The sequence below is a fragment of the Staurois parvus genome, unplaced genomic scaffold (genome assembly GCF_062004578.1).
Source record: "Staurois parvus isolate SC_StPar_1 unplaced genomic scaffold, SC_StPar_1.0 ptg000199l, whole genome shotgun sequence".
In the NCBI taxonomy this organism is placed as follows: Eukaryota; Metazoa; Chordata; class Amphibia; order Anura; family Ranidae; genus Staurois; species Staurois parvus.
The window spans coordinates 3,658,210-3,679,066 of NW_028317995.1; positions in this window are offsets into that span (position 1 = coordinate 3,658,210).

Here is a 20,857-nt window from a genome sequence, read left to right on the forward strand (position 1 = left end):
GATATTTATGGTGGGGCATCTGTGATATTTATGGTGGAACATCTGTGATATTTATGGTGGAACATCTGTGATATTTATGGTGGAGCATACTATGATATTTATGGTGGGGCATACTGTGATATTTATGGTGGGGCATCTGTGATATTTATGGTGGAACATCTGTGATATTTATGGTGGAACATCTGTGATATTTATGGTGGAGCATACTGTGATATTTATGGTGGGGCATCTGTGATATTTATGGTGGAACATCTGTGATATTTATGGTGAGACATCTGTAATATTTATGGTGGAGCATGCTGTGATATATATGGTGGAGTATCTGTAATATTTATGGTGGAACACACTGTGACATTTATGGTGGAGCATCTGTGATGTTTATGGTGGAGCATACTGTGATATTTATGGTGGGGCATCTGTGATATTTATGGTGGAACATCTGTGATATTTATGGTGAGACATCTGTAATATTTATGGTGGAGCATGCTGTGATATTTATGGTGGAGTATCTGTAATATTTATGGTGGAACACACTGTGACATTTATGGTGGAGCATCTGTGATGTTTATGGTGGAGCATACTGTGATATTTATGGTGGAGCACCATGCTTTGTGCCTTGTCTGCAGTCTCTGTCTCCTGTAGAATGTCTGCAGTCTCTGAACATCTCCTGTACTACGCCTGTAGTCTCTGACCCTCCTCTGTATTAACGGCAGTAACCTCTAGCAACCAATCAGTGAGTGTGGACCAGTTGTTTATGGTTATATTATTAAAGTTTTCTTTTTTTTTTTAGATAAGTCTATGTGTGTGTTTAGTTATTTTTTGGGCTGTTGGGGTGGAGAGCGAAATCGTATGGGGAAGCCCAAGAAAATCTCAGATGCCATTTAACCACACCCCTTTAAGTCACGCCCAACATTTAGCATAATTTAAGCCACACCCACCTATTTTAATCTGCAAGCCACACCCATAATCAATGCCCCACCCCTAATTTACATATCACTCTGCCTACACTGGCTTTCTGGACATACAATAAAAAAGTGTCCCTAAAACATTTTTTGAAATGTTGGCAACTATGATAACACTATCTGTAAAATATTAGTGCAGCGCTAACAATGCATGTCACAACTTCAAAGACGCATGTGAATTAAGCGTATATGTGAATAAAGTGCAGAAAGTGCAATATTCATATAAATGATTCAAAATGATGTAAAAAAGCAATAAAGGAATTCTTAAAAATATTCGTGAATATTAAAACAAAACTCAAATAAAATAAAAGTACCAAGATGGCCACCACTCCTCTGCAGCGGCGGCTAGACATCAGCAATAGGGCTCCACCCAACGCGTTTCATGTAATAACATGTCCTCAGGGGCACAATCATTCTGGTGTGCTTCTATCTCTCTTTTTGGCTTGAATTTGAAGAGTGGGAGTTAAATGTGAAGATGCACAAAAGCAGTCTATCATTGGAAATGGAAACACAAGCCTTTTATACCTTATGAACCTTGAGGGCAATATACTCTGGTGAGTGATTCTAGAAGAGCATGGTGTGCGGGGAACACTATTCACAATGGTAGATTTATTTTTTTAAGACAAAAGAAAAATACATGGTTGCTCTGTGAATGGATTCACTCTGGTGTAAAGAAAAAATTGATTTGGATTTGACAAAAGACCTTCAATATTTGATACACAGAGACTTCTTTATTTGTATATGATGCAATGGATCCATTTAGTTTGGTTTTTGGGTAAGGTTGTTGCATGTAATTACTTATTGGCAATAATTGGTATGATCGTTAAGTGTATTGTGTATCAAACAACCTTTTCTATCTTGTGCTTGAACATTAGCTATTGAAAATATGATCATATATAAAGTTAGTCTGTGTTTGGCCACCTTTAACCACCTGAAGACCGGAGTGTTTCACCTCCTTCCAGTCCAAGCCATTGTTCAATTATAGAAGTAACATCTTTGCTGTCTTCTGGTTAGTGTCATTATTTTTAGACCTTTTAGGCTGTATGTGTGTAATCAAGGCTGGTTTTCCCATAACTCACTCTCGGTAGCACCCCTAGGCTCAGTGGCATATTTACTGCGAGGCCTAGAGCCACAACTTTTAGGGGGGTGGCACCACCTCCACCCCCCCAAAGAAAAAGGGAAACAAGGGGCAAGGATGGTGACAGAAGAGGGGTGATCATAGCAGTGGGGGAGACAGAACTGCCAATAGCAGTGTAACTCTATGGCTTATACTAAGTATATATATTACACAATACGTCCACTAGGGGCACACTCCTCATCACATGTCTCTATTTATCTTCACCCGGAGTTAACCCGGTAGGTGTTTTCGTGTTCTGCAGTGTTATGGGTCCCAAGTTACACTTCGGAACCCAGATCACCCTGGAGGATAACTTCTCCACATGGGGCAGATAGAACAGCGCCGTACCACTGACAGACCTGGACTCAGCTCAAAGCACAGGGTCTCTGATAGGGGGGTGGGCTGTAAGCTTATTCCTTTCATAGCTGAAAAGTGCCAGCTTTGTCGGTTCTTGGCTGGCTGGTGGCATTCTGTAGTGATCACAGACATGTCATTCATCAAACTGTGTATTTTGCAGGGGTGGACTGACCATTTGGAAACTCGGGCACTGCCCGAGGGCCCGGGGTCAGTAGGGGGCCCCATGAGATGCCCCTGGTACCTTTTTCACAGGCTTTTTCGAGTTTGGGCAAGGACCCAGGGCCCTTATGATCCCCTATAGCCCAGGGGCCCCATGAGTTGTCTGTCCGCCCCTGGTATGTTGGATTGATATATAGTTCATATCTGGATGGAACAAGTTCTGCTCTTTGGGCTTTACAAAGCAAATTTATAGGAAGAAGTATAACCAGGGAATGATAGAAAAAATATAAATTTATTATGCTCATATTTTTTAAAGCTAAACTTTTGCGATGGGTCCCTCTGCTCTGCAAGGGTTACCTGCTCATTTTGCTTAGGGGATGATGAATGTGCCGGTATACTTACCTTGGTCCTCACTCATGCAGGCTTCTTCCTCTTCATCTAAACATTCCCTGAAACCGCTTCCCTTCCCTGCTCACATTGAAGCTCACTGATGTCATCCTGTAGGGTGCAGGACACTGAGTGCCCCCAACACAGGAGCATTGGACAGCAGAGGAGAACATAGGCTGAAGTACATCACTTTATTCATCATCCCCTAGGCAAAGCAAGCAGTTAACTTTTGCAGATGATCCCTTCCCTCTTTTTTCCCCTGGACTTTAGCTTTAAAGCGGTTGTAAAGGCTCAAGGTTTTTTACTTCATGCATTCTATGCAAGAAGGTAATAAACCTTCTGTGTGCAGCAGACCAACAGCCCTCACTAAAACCTACCTGAGTCCCCTCTGTATCCAGCGATGTGTATGAGAGCAGAAGCTCTACTAAAACTCTCCCTCCTCTTTGGCTGAGACAGCAGCGGGAGCCATTGGCTCCAACTACTATCGATCACAGCCAATAAGCCAATTATGAGAGAGAGAGAAAGGGTGGGGCCGAGCCACAGCTCTGTGTGTGAATGGATATGCAGTGGGTGCTGGAACCTGATCTTAGTGTTGCCTAGGGTAGCACATAAACTACCTACACCACTGTATAGGCTCCATCTTGGTAGAGGCACCTAGTTCTGGTCTGTGTCGCAGGAATGCTCACTGCAGCTTTTATAACAAAGCTGCAAGCAACAGTGCTCCTGCAAGAGCTTGGGACCAGGGCTGTCATTTTGACAGTTGTAATGCAATGCTGGACATAAAAACCAAAAACAAGTCTCACACACACAATACACAGGTACGTTTAGCCAGCACACTTAATTATTCTAAGCATGTGAGAGACCCACTACCAAATGAGCACCTGCCTGGCACGTCATAGTATTCACTCGGCACACCAAGAAATAACAGAATCCAACTGCAGTATTCTTGCACTGTCAAAACCTCCACTTTTATTATCACATGACACACAGGAGGATATATCTTATAGTCATCACAATCTGCATAATAACATACATAAATAATAATGTGAGCATTACAGCATGAAATAGACACATCTTTTGACAGCGTCACAGCATAGAATTAATATTTATTTAATATTTATTTATTTCAGGTACTTATATAGCGCCGTCAATTTACGCAGCGCTTTACATATATATTGTACATTCACATCAGTCCCCAAACCTCAAGGGGTGTACAATCTAAGGTCCCTAACTCACATTCATACATACACATACTATGGACAAACCTACATGTCTTTGGAGTGTGGGAGGAAACCGGAATACCCTGAGGAAACCCACACAGGCACAGGGAGAACATGCAAACTCCAGGCAGGTTATACACGTGGCTGGGATTCAAACCAACGACCCTAGTACTGCCAGGCGGACATGCTAACCACTAAACCACTGTGCCGCCCCAATACATTAATACATTACCAAAGCTACGGGAAGGAACAGACCCCATCGGAACCATAATGTACAGGGGGTTGCGGAGAAGCCTTAAACACGACCAATTCAATGAGCCCATATAGCCTTGGTAAAAATCCCAGTGTCAGAGCGTCCCCTTTCGCATAGGAAGGCTCCCAACTTGACCTTGCTCAGGCTTCCCGTTATATACCCTCTTTCTGTCATTTTTCCCAAAATGAGCGGGCACCACACCCACTCCAGGAGGAGCCAGCAGAAAAGTCCCTTGAGGATAACAGAGTCATGCCCAGCCACATTACTGGCGAACAACGTCTTATCTCGTAATATCACACTTTTGCCACAAAACAGCTTCTTATCTACCCTTATCTTAAAGATTTCTAACTTTAAACATTTTTAAATGCACAAACAAGTTCTTATCTAATTTAAGCAGTCTAATGTAACATTTCTAGATGTCACAAACACGTTCAATCCCACAAACACTTTTAATCTGCTTTAAGCAGTCTAATGTCTTGTTCCTTTAGCCTAGAGAAATGACATCAATGACATTTCTCGTGCTTCTGGCATATGGGCAATGATGCTTTATTGTAAAAATTCCCCAAGAAACAAAGGGTCCAAGGCCAAAACATTTCATAGGCATTACAACAGTTGAGTCTTAGTCTGTGTTGCATAAGCTCTATTTTACCACATACACTTATCGACCAAGTGTTCACTGCAGACACAATATCATGCAGAATTCTGACCACAAGAAGGAGGTTTTTTCCAGAATAAGTACCTATATTTATAATCTAGTGTAAATTATGACTGTAACCTTTAGTAATTTTAAATGTACACTAGAGGCCAAACTGAAAATTAAACAGGGACCACAGGCTATTAAATATTTTAGGTTTTTCATTCTAGTGTTATGTTAGTGCATTTCATGAACTGTGAGCAGTGGCGTCCCGAGGCAGGTGCGGGGGGTGCGGCCCGCAACAGGTGACACCGACCGCTCTGGGTGACACAGGACCCGCTCCACAAAAAGGTAAGTTGTAAAGCAAGCCGACGATCCCCGCAGGATCGATCAGATCCATCCTGAGGGAATCGTCAGCTTTCTTTACAACTTTTCTTGGAGCGGGTCCGGTGTCACCCTGTATAGGTTGCATACCGAAAATCCTTGCAGGATGCATCTGATCTGTAGATTGCGCATAATGGATCGGAGTCCGATCCATTATGCTCAATCCGCAGATCCGATCCAGTCTGCGGGGATTGTCGGAAAGGGTGTTACCAAGTGTTACCGCACCGGGTAACACCCACCCTAGGGACGCCTCTGACTGTAAGCATGCTGTTTGCACAGGCTATGGTGCAACAACCATTCTCATATGGCATGTTGTGCTTTGACGTTCTGCCACTAGGTGGTAGGTTAGGTTATTTTTTCTATAATGTTTGTCCTTCCTTGTCAGAGTATGCTGGTCATGATTTAGACAACAAACAAAACACAGAATGTGTAGATGTAAACACCTCTTTAGCCATCCTGGAAGAGGCCTCCTGACCAATCACAGCCAACGGGGCCACTTCCCTGTAATAGAAAGTGAAATCTGGAATACTTAACACCTACAACAGATTCTCATTCTTTTTGATAGCTAGCGAAACATAAAAATGAAAGTATGTATGAAAATAGGATCATAAAACATAAACCAAATAAAAAAATAACTATATTTAAAACATGCATCCATCACACAAAGTACTGACCTGAAATCTAAGTTTAAAACCATCTTGAAAGAAAGGAGGGATCAAATACAAACATTCACAACAGGCCTTAGAGGAGTCCGTGGTTGTCATAATTGAGCATAGACTATTATTTGCTTAAACAAAATGTGATATTCATATTACCCATCATGTTGGGGGTGTCCTGGAAAGTCATGAATTATGGGTGATCATAAGTATATTCTTCATCAACAACGTAGACATTCAGGCTGAAAGGCCTAAGCCCACCCTCTAATTGGGTTTTACACACATGATTTCCAGAGTGGAAGTGCTTAGCAAGCCAATGGTGTCAAACAACATCAGCTCCTGGTCTTGGCAGAGACCCAATCTTCCCTGGAGCACTGCTTCACTGCCTGCCAGCTCCTGTTTGATGACTTGGAGAACAGAAACTGGAAGAATAACCTTAAGATCTGGAGAATACAGGAATTAGTTGTCGGTCCCAACCTCAAAAACAAGGAGATTCTGAATATCTACCTCAACAAAGCGTCCACAGCTGACCTTGAGCTGGACAGAGTACACAGGACCACAGCCCGTCTGCAGACTGACCCCCTAGGGATATACTATGCCTCTTCCACTTCTAACCTAAAAAAGGAACAACTCATGCGGCAGACCTTGGAGAAAAGCACCCATGAAATCGAAAACATACAAAAAGCAATCTTGTCTGACCTCTCTCATGAGACACTGTTAAAGAGAAATCACCTTTAAGCTCCACATGACTGAATTAAAGGAGAAGTACAGCCAAAGCTCTTTTGGCTGTACTCCTGTGCATCACAGGAGTGCAGTTTGTTCTGCACTCCTGTGACCTGTTTTCAGCTGACAGCGGGCTGAAGCTCACTGTCGGCTGACATCACTCAGCCAGAAAGATCCCGATTTCAAAGTTGGGATCAACCCCAGAGTCTGGAGTGGCACCTGGCTCAATCTCTCAGCAATCTGTTGAGAGCCTGAGCCAGCCATTCCCTCCCCCTCCACAGCCCAGCACTCCAGTGAGAGCAGAGCAGACAGCGGTGACTTACTGTCCACTCCCTGCTCAGAATGGCTGTGATTCACTTAAAGATTTCTTTCTATGCCCCTGAAGAACATCTTGGATTGGAATGATCGAAACATGTTGTGGCTATTAGGGGCACTACATGTATTTATTATTATGTTTAATCATTCTGTCAGAGCTAACATATGGGTTTTAACAAATGCACGATGATTCTAAATTATTTTTGTATAATAAAGCATATATTTCTATTTTACATCAATGTATGTATGATATTTTTCAAGCTGCATTAAAGTCCCAAGGGGAACTTTCTTTTTGTATTAATGTGTTAATTTGTATAGATACAGTTTACCTACACATGTGTGCCCCCCACCCCCAAAAAATAAAAATTACCACAAAAAAAAAAAAGCAGCTTTGGTTGTAATACACATCTTTGGCGCTGTCTTCAGAAATAACACCTTTCCCCCACTAGACCACTAGATACCCTTGATCTTCAGAGCTGAATGACATTTAGCGGTCTCTAACTCAATATATGAAAGATACCCTGTTGTTATGTAGCCCAAAACAATTAAAATAGTACTGCTTGAATGTCCCTCCAAACCCGTGACAGGCAGATCAGCATGTCAAAAGACTGGTGCAAAACAGAATGAATTGGCTTGTCAGGCTCCAGTAGACTTCAACAAATCGTGGTCATCTGCACACAGACACAGAGAGGCCTCTACAATTAAGCCCCAAGATGGGTGAAACGTGTCTGAGGAGTTGTCTCTGGAGAACAAGAGCTGAATCTATATCATCACATTTATGCAAAACGAAGTCTGTATCTGTGTGCAGACAGCCACCATTTTGTTTAAGACACCTTGTTGTTATGTCAAAGCAGCACTTTATATCATTGAGGGCCACCTACTGCTGAAGACGTTTCGAAGAGGCGAAGGACCTTGCATGTCATGTGACCTGGCTAAAGGCTTCTGAAAAAAAAAGAAAATACTGGTTATGAGGGCCTTCAGACCTAGAGGGGGAGAAATAGGTGGGGTGTGCATGTGTGTGTGGAGGGGTAGGGAACCTATGGTTGGGCTTTAATCAGGGGCGGGCTGACAACTCATGGGGCCCCCGGCCAATAGGGGATCATTGGCCCCCTGTGTCTTTGCCCAAACTCAAAAAAGCCTATGAAAAAGGTACCAGGGTCATCTCATGGGGCCCCCTACTGACCCCGGGCCCTCGGGCAGTGCCCGAGTTTCCAAATGGTCAGTCCGCCCCTGGCTTTAATGGCTCTTAGCTCTCTTACTGTATGTGTAATGCAGAGTCTATTCCCTGCAAAGCTGGGAAGACATAATCTGTAGCTCAGAACAGAGCCTTCACCTCAGTTCCATTCAGCAAAAAGCTCTTGGAAACTGAGTGGGGTAGATGGTACCATCACAGGTTAAATTCTGCAGTTTGTGCATTTTTTTAAAACTTGGTTTTATTCAGTAAAAGGCACATCAGGTATACATGGCAATAATCAAGCAGTCAGTGTACATATATAGCAGATACCATCATAAGATGAATGCAATCTCCAACAGTACAAACACAATATAGAGTCATATACCCCATTGTAAGTGTTACAATCAGGAGCGGACTGATCATTTGGGAACTCAGGCACTGCCCGAGGGCCCGGGGTCAGTAGGGGGCCCCATGAGATGCCCCTAGTACCTTTCATAGGCTTTTTTGGGTGTGGTTTGAGTTTGGGCTAGGGCACAGGGGCCCCATGATCCCCTATTGCCCAGGGGCCCCATGAGTTGTCAGTCCGCCTTTGGTTACAATCATGACCGTAGTATCTGATGCACATTCAGTACAAGTATAGAAACATAAGGAGCCATTTACTCATAGTTTTAGTAACTCCAACTCAGCATCAATCAATTGGCAGACCCATCCTGCACAATGAAGAGAAAAAATATAGATACAAAAAAACAAACAAACAAACGAAAAAAAAAGCAGAAAAAAACTTGGCAAGTACCCCAGTATAGTAGATTAACAGAAAAAGTTCAGTCACCTATACCTGAGAAGAGAAGTAGGTCATTGGTCAAAATGGCATTCAAGAAATAAATATAAATGTCCCAGTGCTGAGATATGGATAAACATTAGGCTAAGAACAAAACAAACCAATTCCTTATATCAGAGATAATAGAGAGTGACTGGTATCCTGGGTATTCTAAAACTTTTTTGGAACAACCTCTGGCTTCATATGTTAATTTATACAAAGGTAAGGTGTGATTGATAACCTTCTTCCATAACCCAATATGTAATGTCTCAGAACGGGTCCAATTAAGTACAACTGTCTTATGAGCATAATAAAGCAGAAGATGAAGGAAGTGTTTAGACATTTCCAAATATTCCCAACAGACACCATTTAGGGCACAAATATTAGAGAGGTCAAAGGGGTCGGCAATAAATGCGGTCACCTGTGACCAAAAAAGACTGAGAACTGAGAAATCAAAGACCTCTTATCACTCAGTGCTTTCCTCCACTCTGAGCAGTAACCGTCAGTCATCAGCTATTTTCTCTGCCCCTCCTTCACTCCCTGGAGCGCTGATCTGTGAAGGGAGCAGGAACGGCTGGCTCAGGTTCTCAGTGGGTCGCTGGAAGGCTAAGCCAGCATGTCATGTATGGCTCTAATCGCACCGCACCGAAAATGTGCAGGACCCTTTTTTGGTCCGCAATGGAATCGAATTGCATGGGTATTCACACCTATGCGATATGATTCTGCACATTGAACCGCATTTTGCGGACCGCTTTCGGGGGGGTTGTTAACTTATCATACACACCCGCAGCGGTTCGCATGAACAGGGTGCGAATCTGATGCGGTGTGGAATTTGCACTGAAAACGATGTGAATTCTGCACTGCATCAGTGTGAACCCGGGCTCACTGGCTCCTCTTTCCTATATCTACATGCCAGCAAGTGAGGCTTTCTAAGATATATAGCAAGGGCTAAGGTAAGGTCTTATTCTCAAAATTGAAGAGAACTTGTATTTTTTTGCAGCTGAGGTACATTAATGGTATATTGGTGCGTAGGGGAGCTGGATTTTAGAAACAAAAAAGTTAATTCAGCCTTTAATGTTAATTTTCACTGTAATTGCAAGCATGGGCCATTTTTAGAAGTAGCGAACAAATAGCTTGCCAGCTCTAACAATCTTGATGACCTCCCTTTTTAATGGGAAATGCTACCTGTCTGCATGTATTTCCAGGAATATATATATATATATTGTGACAGTAGGCAGGTGAAATCACCTGGTTGCGTCCTGGATGGACGATATATTTGTCCGAGATTCAGGGTTTATGGGGATTTGTACCACTAGAGGGAAGTGCTGAGTCCTTCAGCACTGAGATAATGAGCCCAGCTGAAGGTAGTGGGCTCATTAACACTTGTATAAAGCTTCCCAGAGTGCTTAGGGAGTTGCTCCACCCTGGAACCAGATCTGTGCCTGAACGGTCTGGGGAGCTGACCTGTTATCTGTGTGCAGAGAGACCAAAGCCTGTGTGGCTAACCTCCCAGTACTAGCAACTAGGTATAGCAGCAGGCTGTACCTAGTGGGTAGCTAGGGAAAAGCTGTTGTTGCAGTAAGTAGCCAAGTTGGCCAGGATTTATTTTGATGTCTCTTTTTTGTTTATCATTTTTTCTGTAAATATTGTAAATAAATTGCACCTGTTTGTTTTCACCTCCACTATTGTTGTGCTGTGCCTATCTTTTTTTGTGTTGTGCACCCATCCAGGGGGTCACACACACCCGCTGCCGAGCTAACCCTGTTACATATGGTGGAGGACGGCGGGCAGTTGTGGTAACTAAAGGCCAGCATGGAGGAGATAATCAGACAGTTGGCTCTGGCAAATGCCAATCAACAACAGGCAAATGCCAATCAACAGCAGGCAAATGCAAGTTTCCAGCAGAGCATTGCAGCCCAGCAGAAGGCCTTGGAACAAGCAGAGGTCCGCCATAGGGAATTGCTGGTGCAACAGGACCAGAAACACCAGAAACAAATTGAGGCTGTTTTGAAGCAGCTCCAGCAGAGGCAGCAGACTGAGGCTGATTCTGGTAAAACACCATCATTTTCTGTGGGCCGTTTATTGCCAAAAATGACGGGAGAGGATGATCCGGAGGTGTTTCTAACCACCTTTGAAAGGACTGCTGAAAGGGAAAAGTGGCCTAAAGAACAGTGGGCTGGATTGATGGCCCCATTATTAACTGGAGAGTCGCAAAAAGCTTACTATGACCTGGAGCCGGACCAGGCCAAAAACTATGATGTGCTAAAAGTGGAAATTTTGGCCCGGTTGGGTGTTACCCTCGCTGTCCGTGCTCAGCGGGTACATAATTGGACTTTTCGGCTTGGGAAACCTCCCAGGTCACAGATGTATGATCTCATTCACCTGAGCAGGAAGTGGCTGCAGCCAGAGACTTTGACCGCCCCAAAAATTGTGGAACGTGTCGTCATGGATCGGTTCCTAAGGTCTCTGCCTAATACTATTCAAAAGTGGGTCAGCCATGGAGACCCAGAAACTGCAGACAAGCTGGTGGATCTAGTGGAGAGATACTTGGCTACTGAGAACCTGACCTCCTCTTCCAGAGACTCACGGACTTTCCACCCTAAGACCAGACCATCCCCAGCGGCGGGTAAGATGACTACAAGGGGTGAGGGTGGAGAGAGTGAGAGGGTGGGAGTATTACCCAATGTCTGGCAAGAGCGGCCAGGAAGGCCAAGGCCGCAAGAAGCGGTGAAAAAAATTATTTGTTACCGCTGCCGGCAAGAGGGACATATTGCAGCTAATTGCCCAGTGGTGGATGAGCCTATGCAGTGTGACTTTCTGAGCAATAGACGTCAGTCGCTGTTTGCGACAGTGGTATGCACGGCCAGCCCGGGCACTGAGAAACATTTGTGCAAAAAGACTGTTAATGGAAATAATATTGTGGGGTTGCTGGATTCAGGTAGCCTGGTAACCTTGATAAGAGAGGAGGTGGTCACTACAAAGGTCTCTGGGCATAAAAAGGTGGCAGTGATTTGTGTGCATGGGGACACTAGGGAGTATCCCGTGGCTACTGTGTTTTTTGAGACCCCCAAAGGTAACCTGTCTCATCAGGTAGGATTGGTACCTCATTTACCACATGATGCCATTGTGGGGAGGGATTTTCCAAAATTCTGGGAACTCTGGGATTGTTCTGACCCCCCCACTGTCTCCCCTGCAGACCAGGAAGGTGAATCCCAGAAAGCGTCTGAGTGTGGTGAGGTCTCTCCCAAGTTCCCCTTGTCGGTACTAGCTGGGGAGACCCAAGGAACTGGGGAGGAGCCCGCCTCCTCAGATGAAAATCTGCCGGTTGTGGATTTCTCGGATTTAGAGGTGCATAGGGAAAATTTTGCCACCGAACAGCTGAAAGACCCCACGCTGATAAAAGCCCGGGAAAATGTAGTAAAAGTAGATGGCCAACTAGTGAGTCCTGAGAAAACTGCTGCTTATCCATACTTCCTTGTGGAAAGGGACCTACTCTATCGAGTTGCTCAGGGGGCAGAAGAAACCATTGAGCAACTGGTGGTGCCCAGACCTTACAGGAAGTTGGTGTTGGAGTTGGCCCATGGACACATCCTTGGGGGTCATTTGGGGGCGGAGAAAACACGGGAAAGAGTACTGCAGCGGTTCTATTGGCCTGGGGTCATTAAGGAGGTGGAAAATTACTGTTCCTCTTGCCCTGTGTGTCAGAAGTCGGCCCCTATGCCCCATTTCCGTAGTCCACTGGTACCTCTTCCCATCATTGAGGTCCCCTTTGAAAGGATTGCCATGGATTTGGTAGGTCCGCTAGTGAAATCCGCTAGGGGGCATCAGTACCTGTTGGTCATACTCGACTATGCCACCCGCTATCCAGAAGCAATTCCACTCCGAAATACCTCTGCCAAGACAATAGCTAAGGAGCTATTCCTCGTTTTCAGCCGAGTGGGTATTTCAAAGGAACTGCTGACGGACCAGGGAACCCCCTTTATGTCCCGGGTGATGAAAGAGCTGTGCAAACTGTTCAAGGTAAAACAGTTGCGCACCTCTGTGTATCATCCCCAAACTGACGGGTTGGTGGAAAGGTTCAACAAAACCCTGAAACAAATGCTAAAGAAGGTGGTAGATAAGGATGGAAAGGGTTGGGATTATTTAGTACCCTATTTGATGTTTGCCATCCGGGAGGTACCCCAGTCCTCCACAGGGTTTTCTCCATTTGAGTTGCTCTATGGGAGACACCCAAGGGGGCTGTTAGATATCGCCAAGGAAACTTGGGAAAGTGAGAGTTCTCCCCACTGGAGTGTGATTGAGCACGTCGCCCAAATGCAAGATAGAATTGCCCAGGTCATGCCTATCGTAAAGGAACATTTGTCCCAAGCACAGTTAGCGCAGCAGAGGGTGTACAATCGGGGGGCCCGGACCAGGTCGTTTGCTGAAGGAGATAGAGTGCTAGTGCTAATCCCTACGGTTGAAAGCAAATTCCTGGCCAAATGGCATGGCCCATACGAGGTGATTGAGAAAGTGAGTGAGGTGAATTACAGGGTCAGACAACCAGGAAGGCGGAAACCGGAGCAGATCTACCACATCAATCTGCTAAAGGCCTGGAGGGACAGGGAATCCCTAGTTGCTGAGGGTTTGTCACCAGCGCCATCTAACTGCTTGGTTCCGGAGGTTGGAATAGCAGTCACCTTGTCTACAATTCAAAAACAGGAGGCTAAAGAGTTTGTGCTCCGCAACACAGAGGTTTTTTCTGAGCTGCCGGGACAAACCTCAGGGGTGGAGCATGACATTATCACCCCACCGGGTGAAAGAGTAAAACTGAAACCCTATAGAATCCCAGAGGCTCGACGGGAGGCAATACGTGGGGAAGTACAGAGAATGCTAGATTTGGGGGTGATAGAGGAGTCCCAAAGTGACTGGTCCAGCCCCATAGTGTTGGTGCCCAAACCAGATGGGAGCTGGCGATTTTGTAACGACTTTCGACAGTTGAATAAAGTTACAAAATTTGACACCTACCCCATGCCAAGGATAGATGAACTAATCGACCGACTGGGAGCAGCCCGGTACATGACAACACTAGACTTGACGAAAGGTTATTGGCAAATTCCCCTAGCTAAGTCGGCAAAGGAGAAGACTGCATTTGTAACCCCAGAAGGGTCATTCCAGTATAAAAGAATGCCGTTCGGGTTACAGAATGCACCGGCCACCTTTCAGCGAAAAATGGATCAGATTCTTCGTCTCCATCAGAAGTATGCTGCAGCGTACTTGGACGATGTGATTATCCATAGCGCAGACTGGGCCTCACATTTGCCAAAAGTTCAGGCTGTGCTAGACTCAATACGGAAAGCTGGGTTTACGGCCAACCCAAAGAAGTGTACGATTGGACAGGAGGAGGCCAAGTACCTGGGGTACACTATTGGGAGAGGGGTAATAAAACCTCAGATAAACAAAGTGGAAGCAATACAGAATTGGCCATGCCCAAATAACAAAAAGCAGGTACGGGCTTTTCTAGGAATTGCTGGCTACTATCGGCGATTCATTCCCCATTTTGCTTCTATGGCAGTACCCCTAACCAACCTGACAAAAGGGAAGGAGTCTGTCATGGTTAAGTGGTCTCCTGAGGCTGAAGCAGCCTTCCTGTCTTTAAAAAGGGCCTTATGTAGCCAGCCAGTCCTATACTCACCAGACTTCTCAAAAGACTTTGTGGTCCAGACAGATGCATCCAATGTTGGCTTAGGAGCAGTGCTGTCCCAGGTTTGGCAGGGGGAGGAGCACCCGGTAATCTATCTCAGCCGAAAGCTAAAGTCTCACGAGGAAAATTACGCCACGATTGAGAAGGAGTGTTTAGCGGTAAAGTGGGCCCTAGATTCCCTTCGGTACGATCTGCTGGGCAGACATTTTGACCTGATCACAGATCACGCTCCCTTGAAATGGATGGCTCAAAATAAGGAGACCAATAGAAGGGTAAATAGGTGGTTTCTGGCCCTACAGGAATTTACCTTCACGGTGAAGCATCGCCCCGGTGTTCAGATGGGGAATGTGGATGCTTTATCCCGGGTACATGCCTGCCTGGCTACTGGTGTTACAACCCCAAGGTTGAAACAAGAGGGGGGGGTATGTGACAGTAGGCAGGTGAAATCACCTGGTTGCGTCCTGGATGGACGATATATTTGTCCGAGATTCAGGGTTTATGGGGATTTGTACCACTAGAGGGAAGTGCTGAGTCCTTCAGCACTGAGATAATGAGCCCAGCTGAAGGTAGTGGGCTCATTAACACTTGTATAAAGCTTCCCAGAGTGCTTAGGGAGTTGCTCCACCCTGGAACCAGATCTGTGCCTGAACTGTCTGGGGAGCTGACCTGTTATCTGTGTGCAGAGAGACCAAAGCCTGTGTGGCTAACCTCCCAGTACTAGCAACTAGGTATAGCAGCAGGCTGTACCTAGTGGGTAGCTAGGGAAAAGCTGTTGTTGCAGTAAGTAGCCAAGTTGGCCAGGATTTATTTTGATGTCTCTTTTTTGTTTATCATTTTTTCTGTAAATATTGTAAATAAATTGCACCTGTTTGTTTTCACCTCCACTATTGTTGTGCTGTGCCTATCTTTTTTTGTGTTGTGCACCCATCCAGGGGGTCACACACACCCGCTGCCGAGCTAACCCTGTTACATAATATATATATATATATATATTTATATATATATATTGTATTTGTTATATATGCATGCTGTAACAAATACATGAATAAGTTAACCATGCCTCTTCTAGAACCATGTCCATTTTAATGAATGGCCCACCCGAAATAAAGTACATTTTCCGCCCACAATGGCTTGCTGGACACACAGCAAAATAGGGTGTCCCCAAAAAACCTTTCTGCAATGTTGGCAACTATGACCTCATCGTAGCACAACCATTCAAGTGGCCAAACAGAGTAAACCTGGAAGGAAGACCAGTAGAAGATGGAATCCCCTGTGATAAGTGGGAGATCTGACAGAACAATCTAATGTGTTGTCAAAGTGTGTTAATAAGCTGTGCACACTGGCACATTATGGTACAAACCTCCTGGGGGCCCATGTATTTAAAATAACATAGCAGAGTTTAATTCCACTTTAAAGTGATTGTAAAGATTGGAATTTATATTTACCTGCTTTGTGCAATGGTTTTGCACAGAGCAGCCCCAATCCTCTTTGTTTTGGGTCCCCCGTCAGTGGTTCTGGCTCCTCCCCCCTACCAAGTGCCCACAATCGCCAGTCTCTTGCTATGGGTCACTCAGGCATGCTCACACCCAATCCGTGCTTCTGGGAATGGATATTGTTCATTCGTAAAACCAGAGCATGTCTCAGCCCTGCCCCAGCTCTTTCCTCATCGGCTCACTATCTCTGATTGACAGCAGCAGGAGCCAATGGCTCTCTTTGCTGTGTGAGCCAATGAGGAGAGAGAGACTGGGCAGAGCTCCTGCTCTCATGCACATTGCTGGATCGAGACGGGGCTGAGGTAAGTATAGGTGGGGCTGAGGGGGAGCTGCACCCAGAAGGTTTTTTACCTTAATGCATAGAATGTATTAGGGTAAAAACATTTCTGCCTTTAGAACCACTTTAAGTCTAGGTCAATTCCTGACAATTGTAGATGCCATTTTTACATACAGAACATTTAGAACATAAAAGATACTAAGGAGCCATTTAAAAAGCTTTAGAATTCTTAAAGACTGCTTAAACTACCTTAAACCTCCTGCCCCATATTTCGCCATCCCTGTTGACTCCAATTAATTTGCATTATATGTCTGCAAAATTTCAGAGAAGCAAAATGGAATAGTTGCACTAATGTCAGCAATAACATGAATTCCCCCTTGGTAATTAAGCTCTTCTATAACCATGTCTCTTTCAAAAGTAAATCGGTTTGTGTACATGTTGTTAGAGTACATGATACCGTGTGCGTATCTTGTACAATAATATGTGCCGGATTCTTCAGGTTTCATTCCAGTGAGTTTTAAAGTCACTTCCCTTTTATTTGTGTCTCTGGACAGAGTCAGTCGTCCCTTAAAAGAATTAGCATAACCTGTGCTTGCCTCATGATATATTGCTCCCAACCACTCCATCTGTTCCCTTTCAGATTGTCGGATCCATTGCACACCATACATGTTAGTGCTGTGGTGGTTTATGTAAGGATATATTTTACTTATAAAGGGCGTGTCCCTTTCCCTTAGATGAAATATTACAGTGCCTCCAGCCGTTAAAATACGGCAAATATTTAGTACACCAATAATTTGGACACCTTGATAATTTGATCACCACTTATTATTATACCTTGAATTCTTTTAGCCAGTATGATTTCGTACCATACACACAAAATTTGCCTTATAATAGATAAATATAAAAATTTATTTATGTACAAAAATTATATATATATTAACACAAAACGCAAAAGACTGGCGATAAATGAATATTGGTACACACAATCAAAGATATATCCTACCAATGTAAGACACAATAATAAGGTTTCTAACTAATTAAATCAATATCACAAATTTTTTAAATGATCTGCTTATTAATTAAATTTATTAATAATTTCGAGTATCTCAAAGGTTATATTCTCACAAGCCGTGGCCATAGGATTGCAAGAAGCTATCCCTTGATATATTATACTCTGATTATTAATATTCAATAAATTATGAAATATAAAAAAATTTATAATTTGACACCACACAATTTCGAAACAGTAAAACAGGATCTCTCTACATATATCTCGAACTACCCAATATTGTTGTGATACACTAAGGTAATTCTATGATTCCACACAACAGAGAAAATAGGTAATGTAAAATCAAATAAACAATCTCACCGCACCCGGCATTCAGACTAGGAAACTCTCCCGTGGATTTAGCTGGCAGTGGAACGCCTTTAGAATGATGACCACAGGGGAAATTGAGATAGAGTTCAATAGTGTGGGAGAATGTAGGAAGTTATAAGGACAGAGGTTTAGAAATTTAGTAAAGTTTGGAAGTTTGAAAGGATGGAAGAGGGGTTATAGAGAGGTCTCTTCAGATGTCTTCAGAATCAGGTCTTTCTTCAGTCAGGTTTTCTTTCTTTTGATCAGTTTTCTTTTGATGAGGTCTTTTCTTTTGATGAGTTTTTTCTTTCTTAAAGGTGCAGGGCTTTTATACCAACTAATCCATTGTTCTAAGATACCTTCCCACCAGGCTTCTTGATTGGCTAGTTGAGAAATGTGTGTACATAAGCTATTTCTCACCTGCCCGCCAGATGGCAGTCATGTATCATAGAACAATTTGAGTATTTGAGATGACTCATACCTTGGGTGGAATTTTAAGGTAATTTCATGGATTAAATATACGGCTTTTTCCAGATATAGAAGTGATCATACCTATAATATCCTAAATAGGGACCATGGAATAGATGTGTATATTCAGGTATTCCTTCTTGAAATACCATCCTGTCTGTTTCCTGATAAGACATATCTAATGCTAGTTTATAATACATCTTACTTTCCATCATCTCAATACTCAAGTTAGTGATATATAGTTCCCATTGCTGAATATTTGGTGGTGTGTAAAACCTATCCTTTATAACATCTCATTTATAATATGTTTTTGTAGTATATCTTTGTAGTTAGATACATTCAATTCTTAACCTTGTGTCCTGAATTTTGTTTTAGAATCACATTTTCTATGTGTAGGGAACAACTCTCTGTTTGCCTGGCTCTTGTATTGGAGTCACAGTAAACAACTGTTAATACTTTCACCCTTGGTGGACAATAGCATATTGTGATAGTTTGAGAGTTCTGTTGGTTTATCACACTCTGCAAGGTTTGGGTAAGCTCTCAGACAATCAGTTTGGTTCCTCTATTGTCATGTCCAGACCTTGTATATGTTTACCTGCTATTGAAGTCTGAATAATGGTGTTTGACCACCTGTAGAACTTCAAATAGTATATTGTCTCTAGGAGGAGAAAAAAAAAATCCTTTCACCCATCGTTAACATTTCTCTAGCTAAATGGTCATTCGACTTTCCAACCAAGACAAATTAACCCTTAACATCCGGCTATGCTGACTTGATGTTATATAGGATTATGTCTTGATAAATCATGTTTTTGAGACATAATTCAAAAGGTCCACAACAGTGCTGTCAGTGAGGGAGGCTCCGGTCACTTTACAGGTCAGTTCCAGAGTCTCTGATGGTTTCACTGTCCCAGGACCAGACTCCACCATTGAGACTTTTGATGTCACACCTGCAAAGAGATATTATATCTTGTTATATACTTCATCCTATAGCTTAGTTCAAATTAGTAAAATCAATTAAAAGTAACACACATTGTACTAAAGACACAATGAAAAGTAACCACAGATGTGTCATGTCTGAAGATGATTAGAGTTGATTCTGCTCAGATAATGTTTCCTGTGGATGGATCTGTATTTAAATAAAAACCTGGCATGAACACATTTTGCATACATGGAAATAATTGGGTGAGTTGAACCAGTGAAAAATGTTTCAGTATTTAAAGTGACCCTGTTGCTATGTAAATATTCAGTATTTAATGTAATTCTAAAGTATTTTTTTTTTTTATTAACAAACATGTCCTACCCACCTGCTCTCTGCAATGGTTTTGCACAGAGCAGCCCAGATCCTCCTCTGCTGGGGTCCCCCACCAGTGCTTCTGTCTCCTCCTTCCTGCTGAGTGCCCCCATGGGAAGCTGGTTGCTATGGGGGTACTCCTGTAGGCTCGTTCCAGAACGGCGCTCTGTGTGTTCATTGACACACAAAGCTTGGCTCAGCCCTGTCCCCTGCACTCTCCTCACTGGCTGTGATTGAGCCAATGGCTCCTGCTGCTGCCTCTCTGTCAAATGAGAAGAGAGAGAGAGACCGGAGAGAGCTACTGCTTTCTTGCACAGTGCTGAATCAAGATTGGGCTGTATGTATTGGGGTGGCTTGGAGGTAGGGGGCTGCACACAGAAGGGTTTTCACCTTAATGGGCAGCACAGTGGCTAAGTGGTTAGCACTTCTGCCTGGCAGTACTCGGGTCGTTGGTTCGAATCCCAACCACGGCATCATCTGCCTGGAGTTTGCATGGTCTCCCTGTGCCTGTGTGGGTTTCCTCCGGGTACTCCAGTTTCCTCCCACACTCCAAAGACATGCTGGTAGGTTAATTGGCTCCTGTCTAAATTGGCCCTAGTATGTGTATGTATGAATGTGAGTTAGGGACCTTAGATTGTACGCCCCTTGAGGGTTATGGACTGATGTGAATGTACAATATATATGTAAAGTGCTGCATAAATTGATGGCGCTATATAAGTACCTGAAATAAAGAAATACATAATAATGCATAGAATGCATTAAGGTAAAAAAAACCTACCTTTAGAACCACTTTTAGGCCTTGTTTACACGGGGCGTATGAATCCATTCCCCATGTGAGAGCTATGGTTACCCGAACAGGGATGCACAGGTGTTCTGTGCATGGCTGTGCAGGCAGTCCCATGGTTCTCAATTGGGACATAGCAGCTACATGGATGCAGCCGCTGCTCCCAATGTGACATGCAGGTGAGGGCATGTGCCCCTGAATGCACCCAGGGTGTCCGTACAGCTTGCTGTGTTCCAATTGACAGTAATGGGACTGCCTGCATGGGGATGCCCTGAATCCCGTCAAGTAAACATGGCCCTCACATGGGGCATAGAACAGCAGAAATTCAGGTGCTCAGGGTTGTATA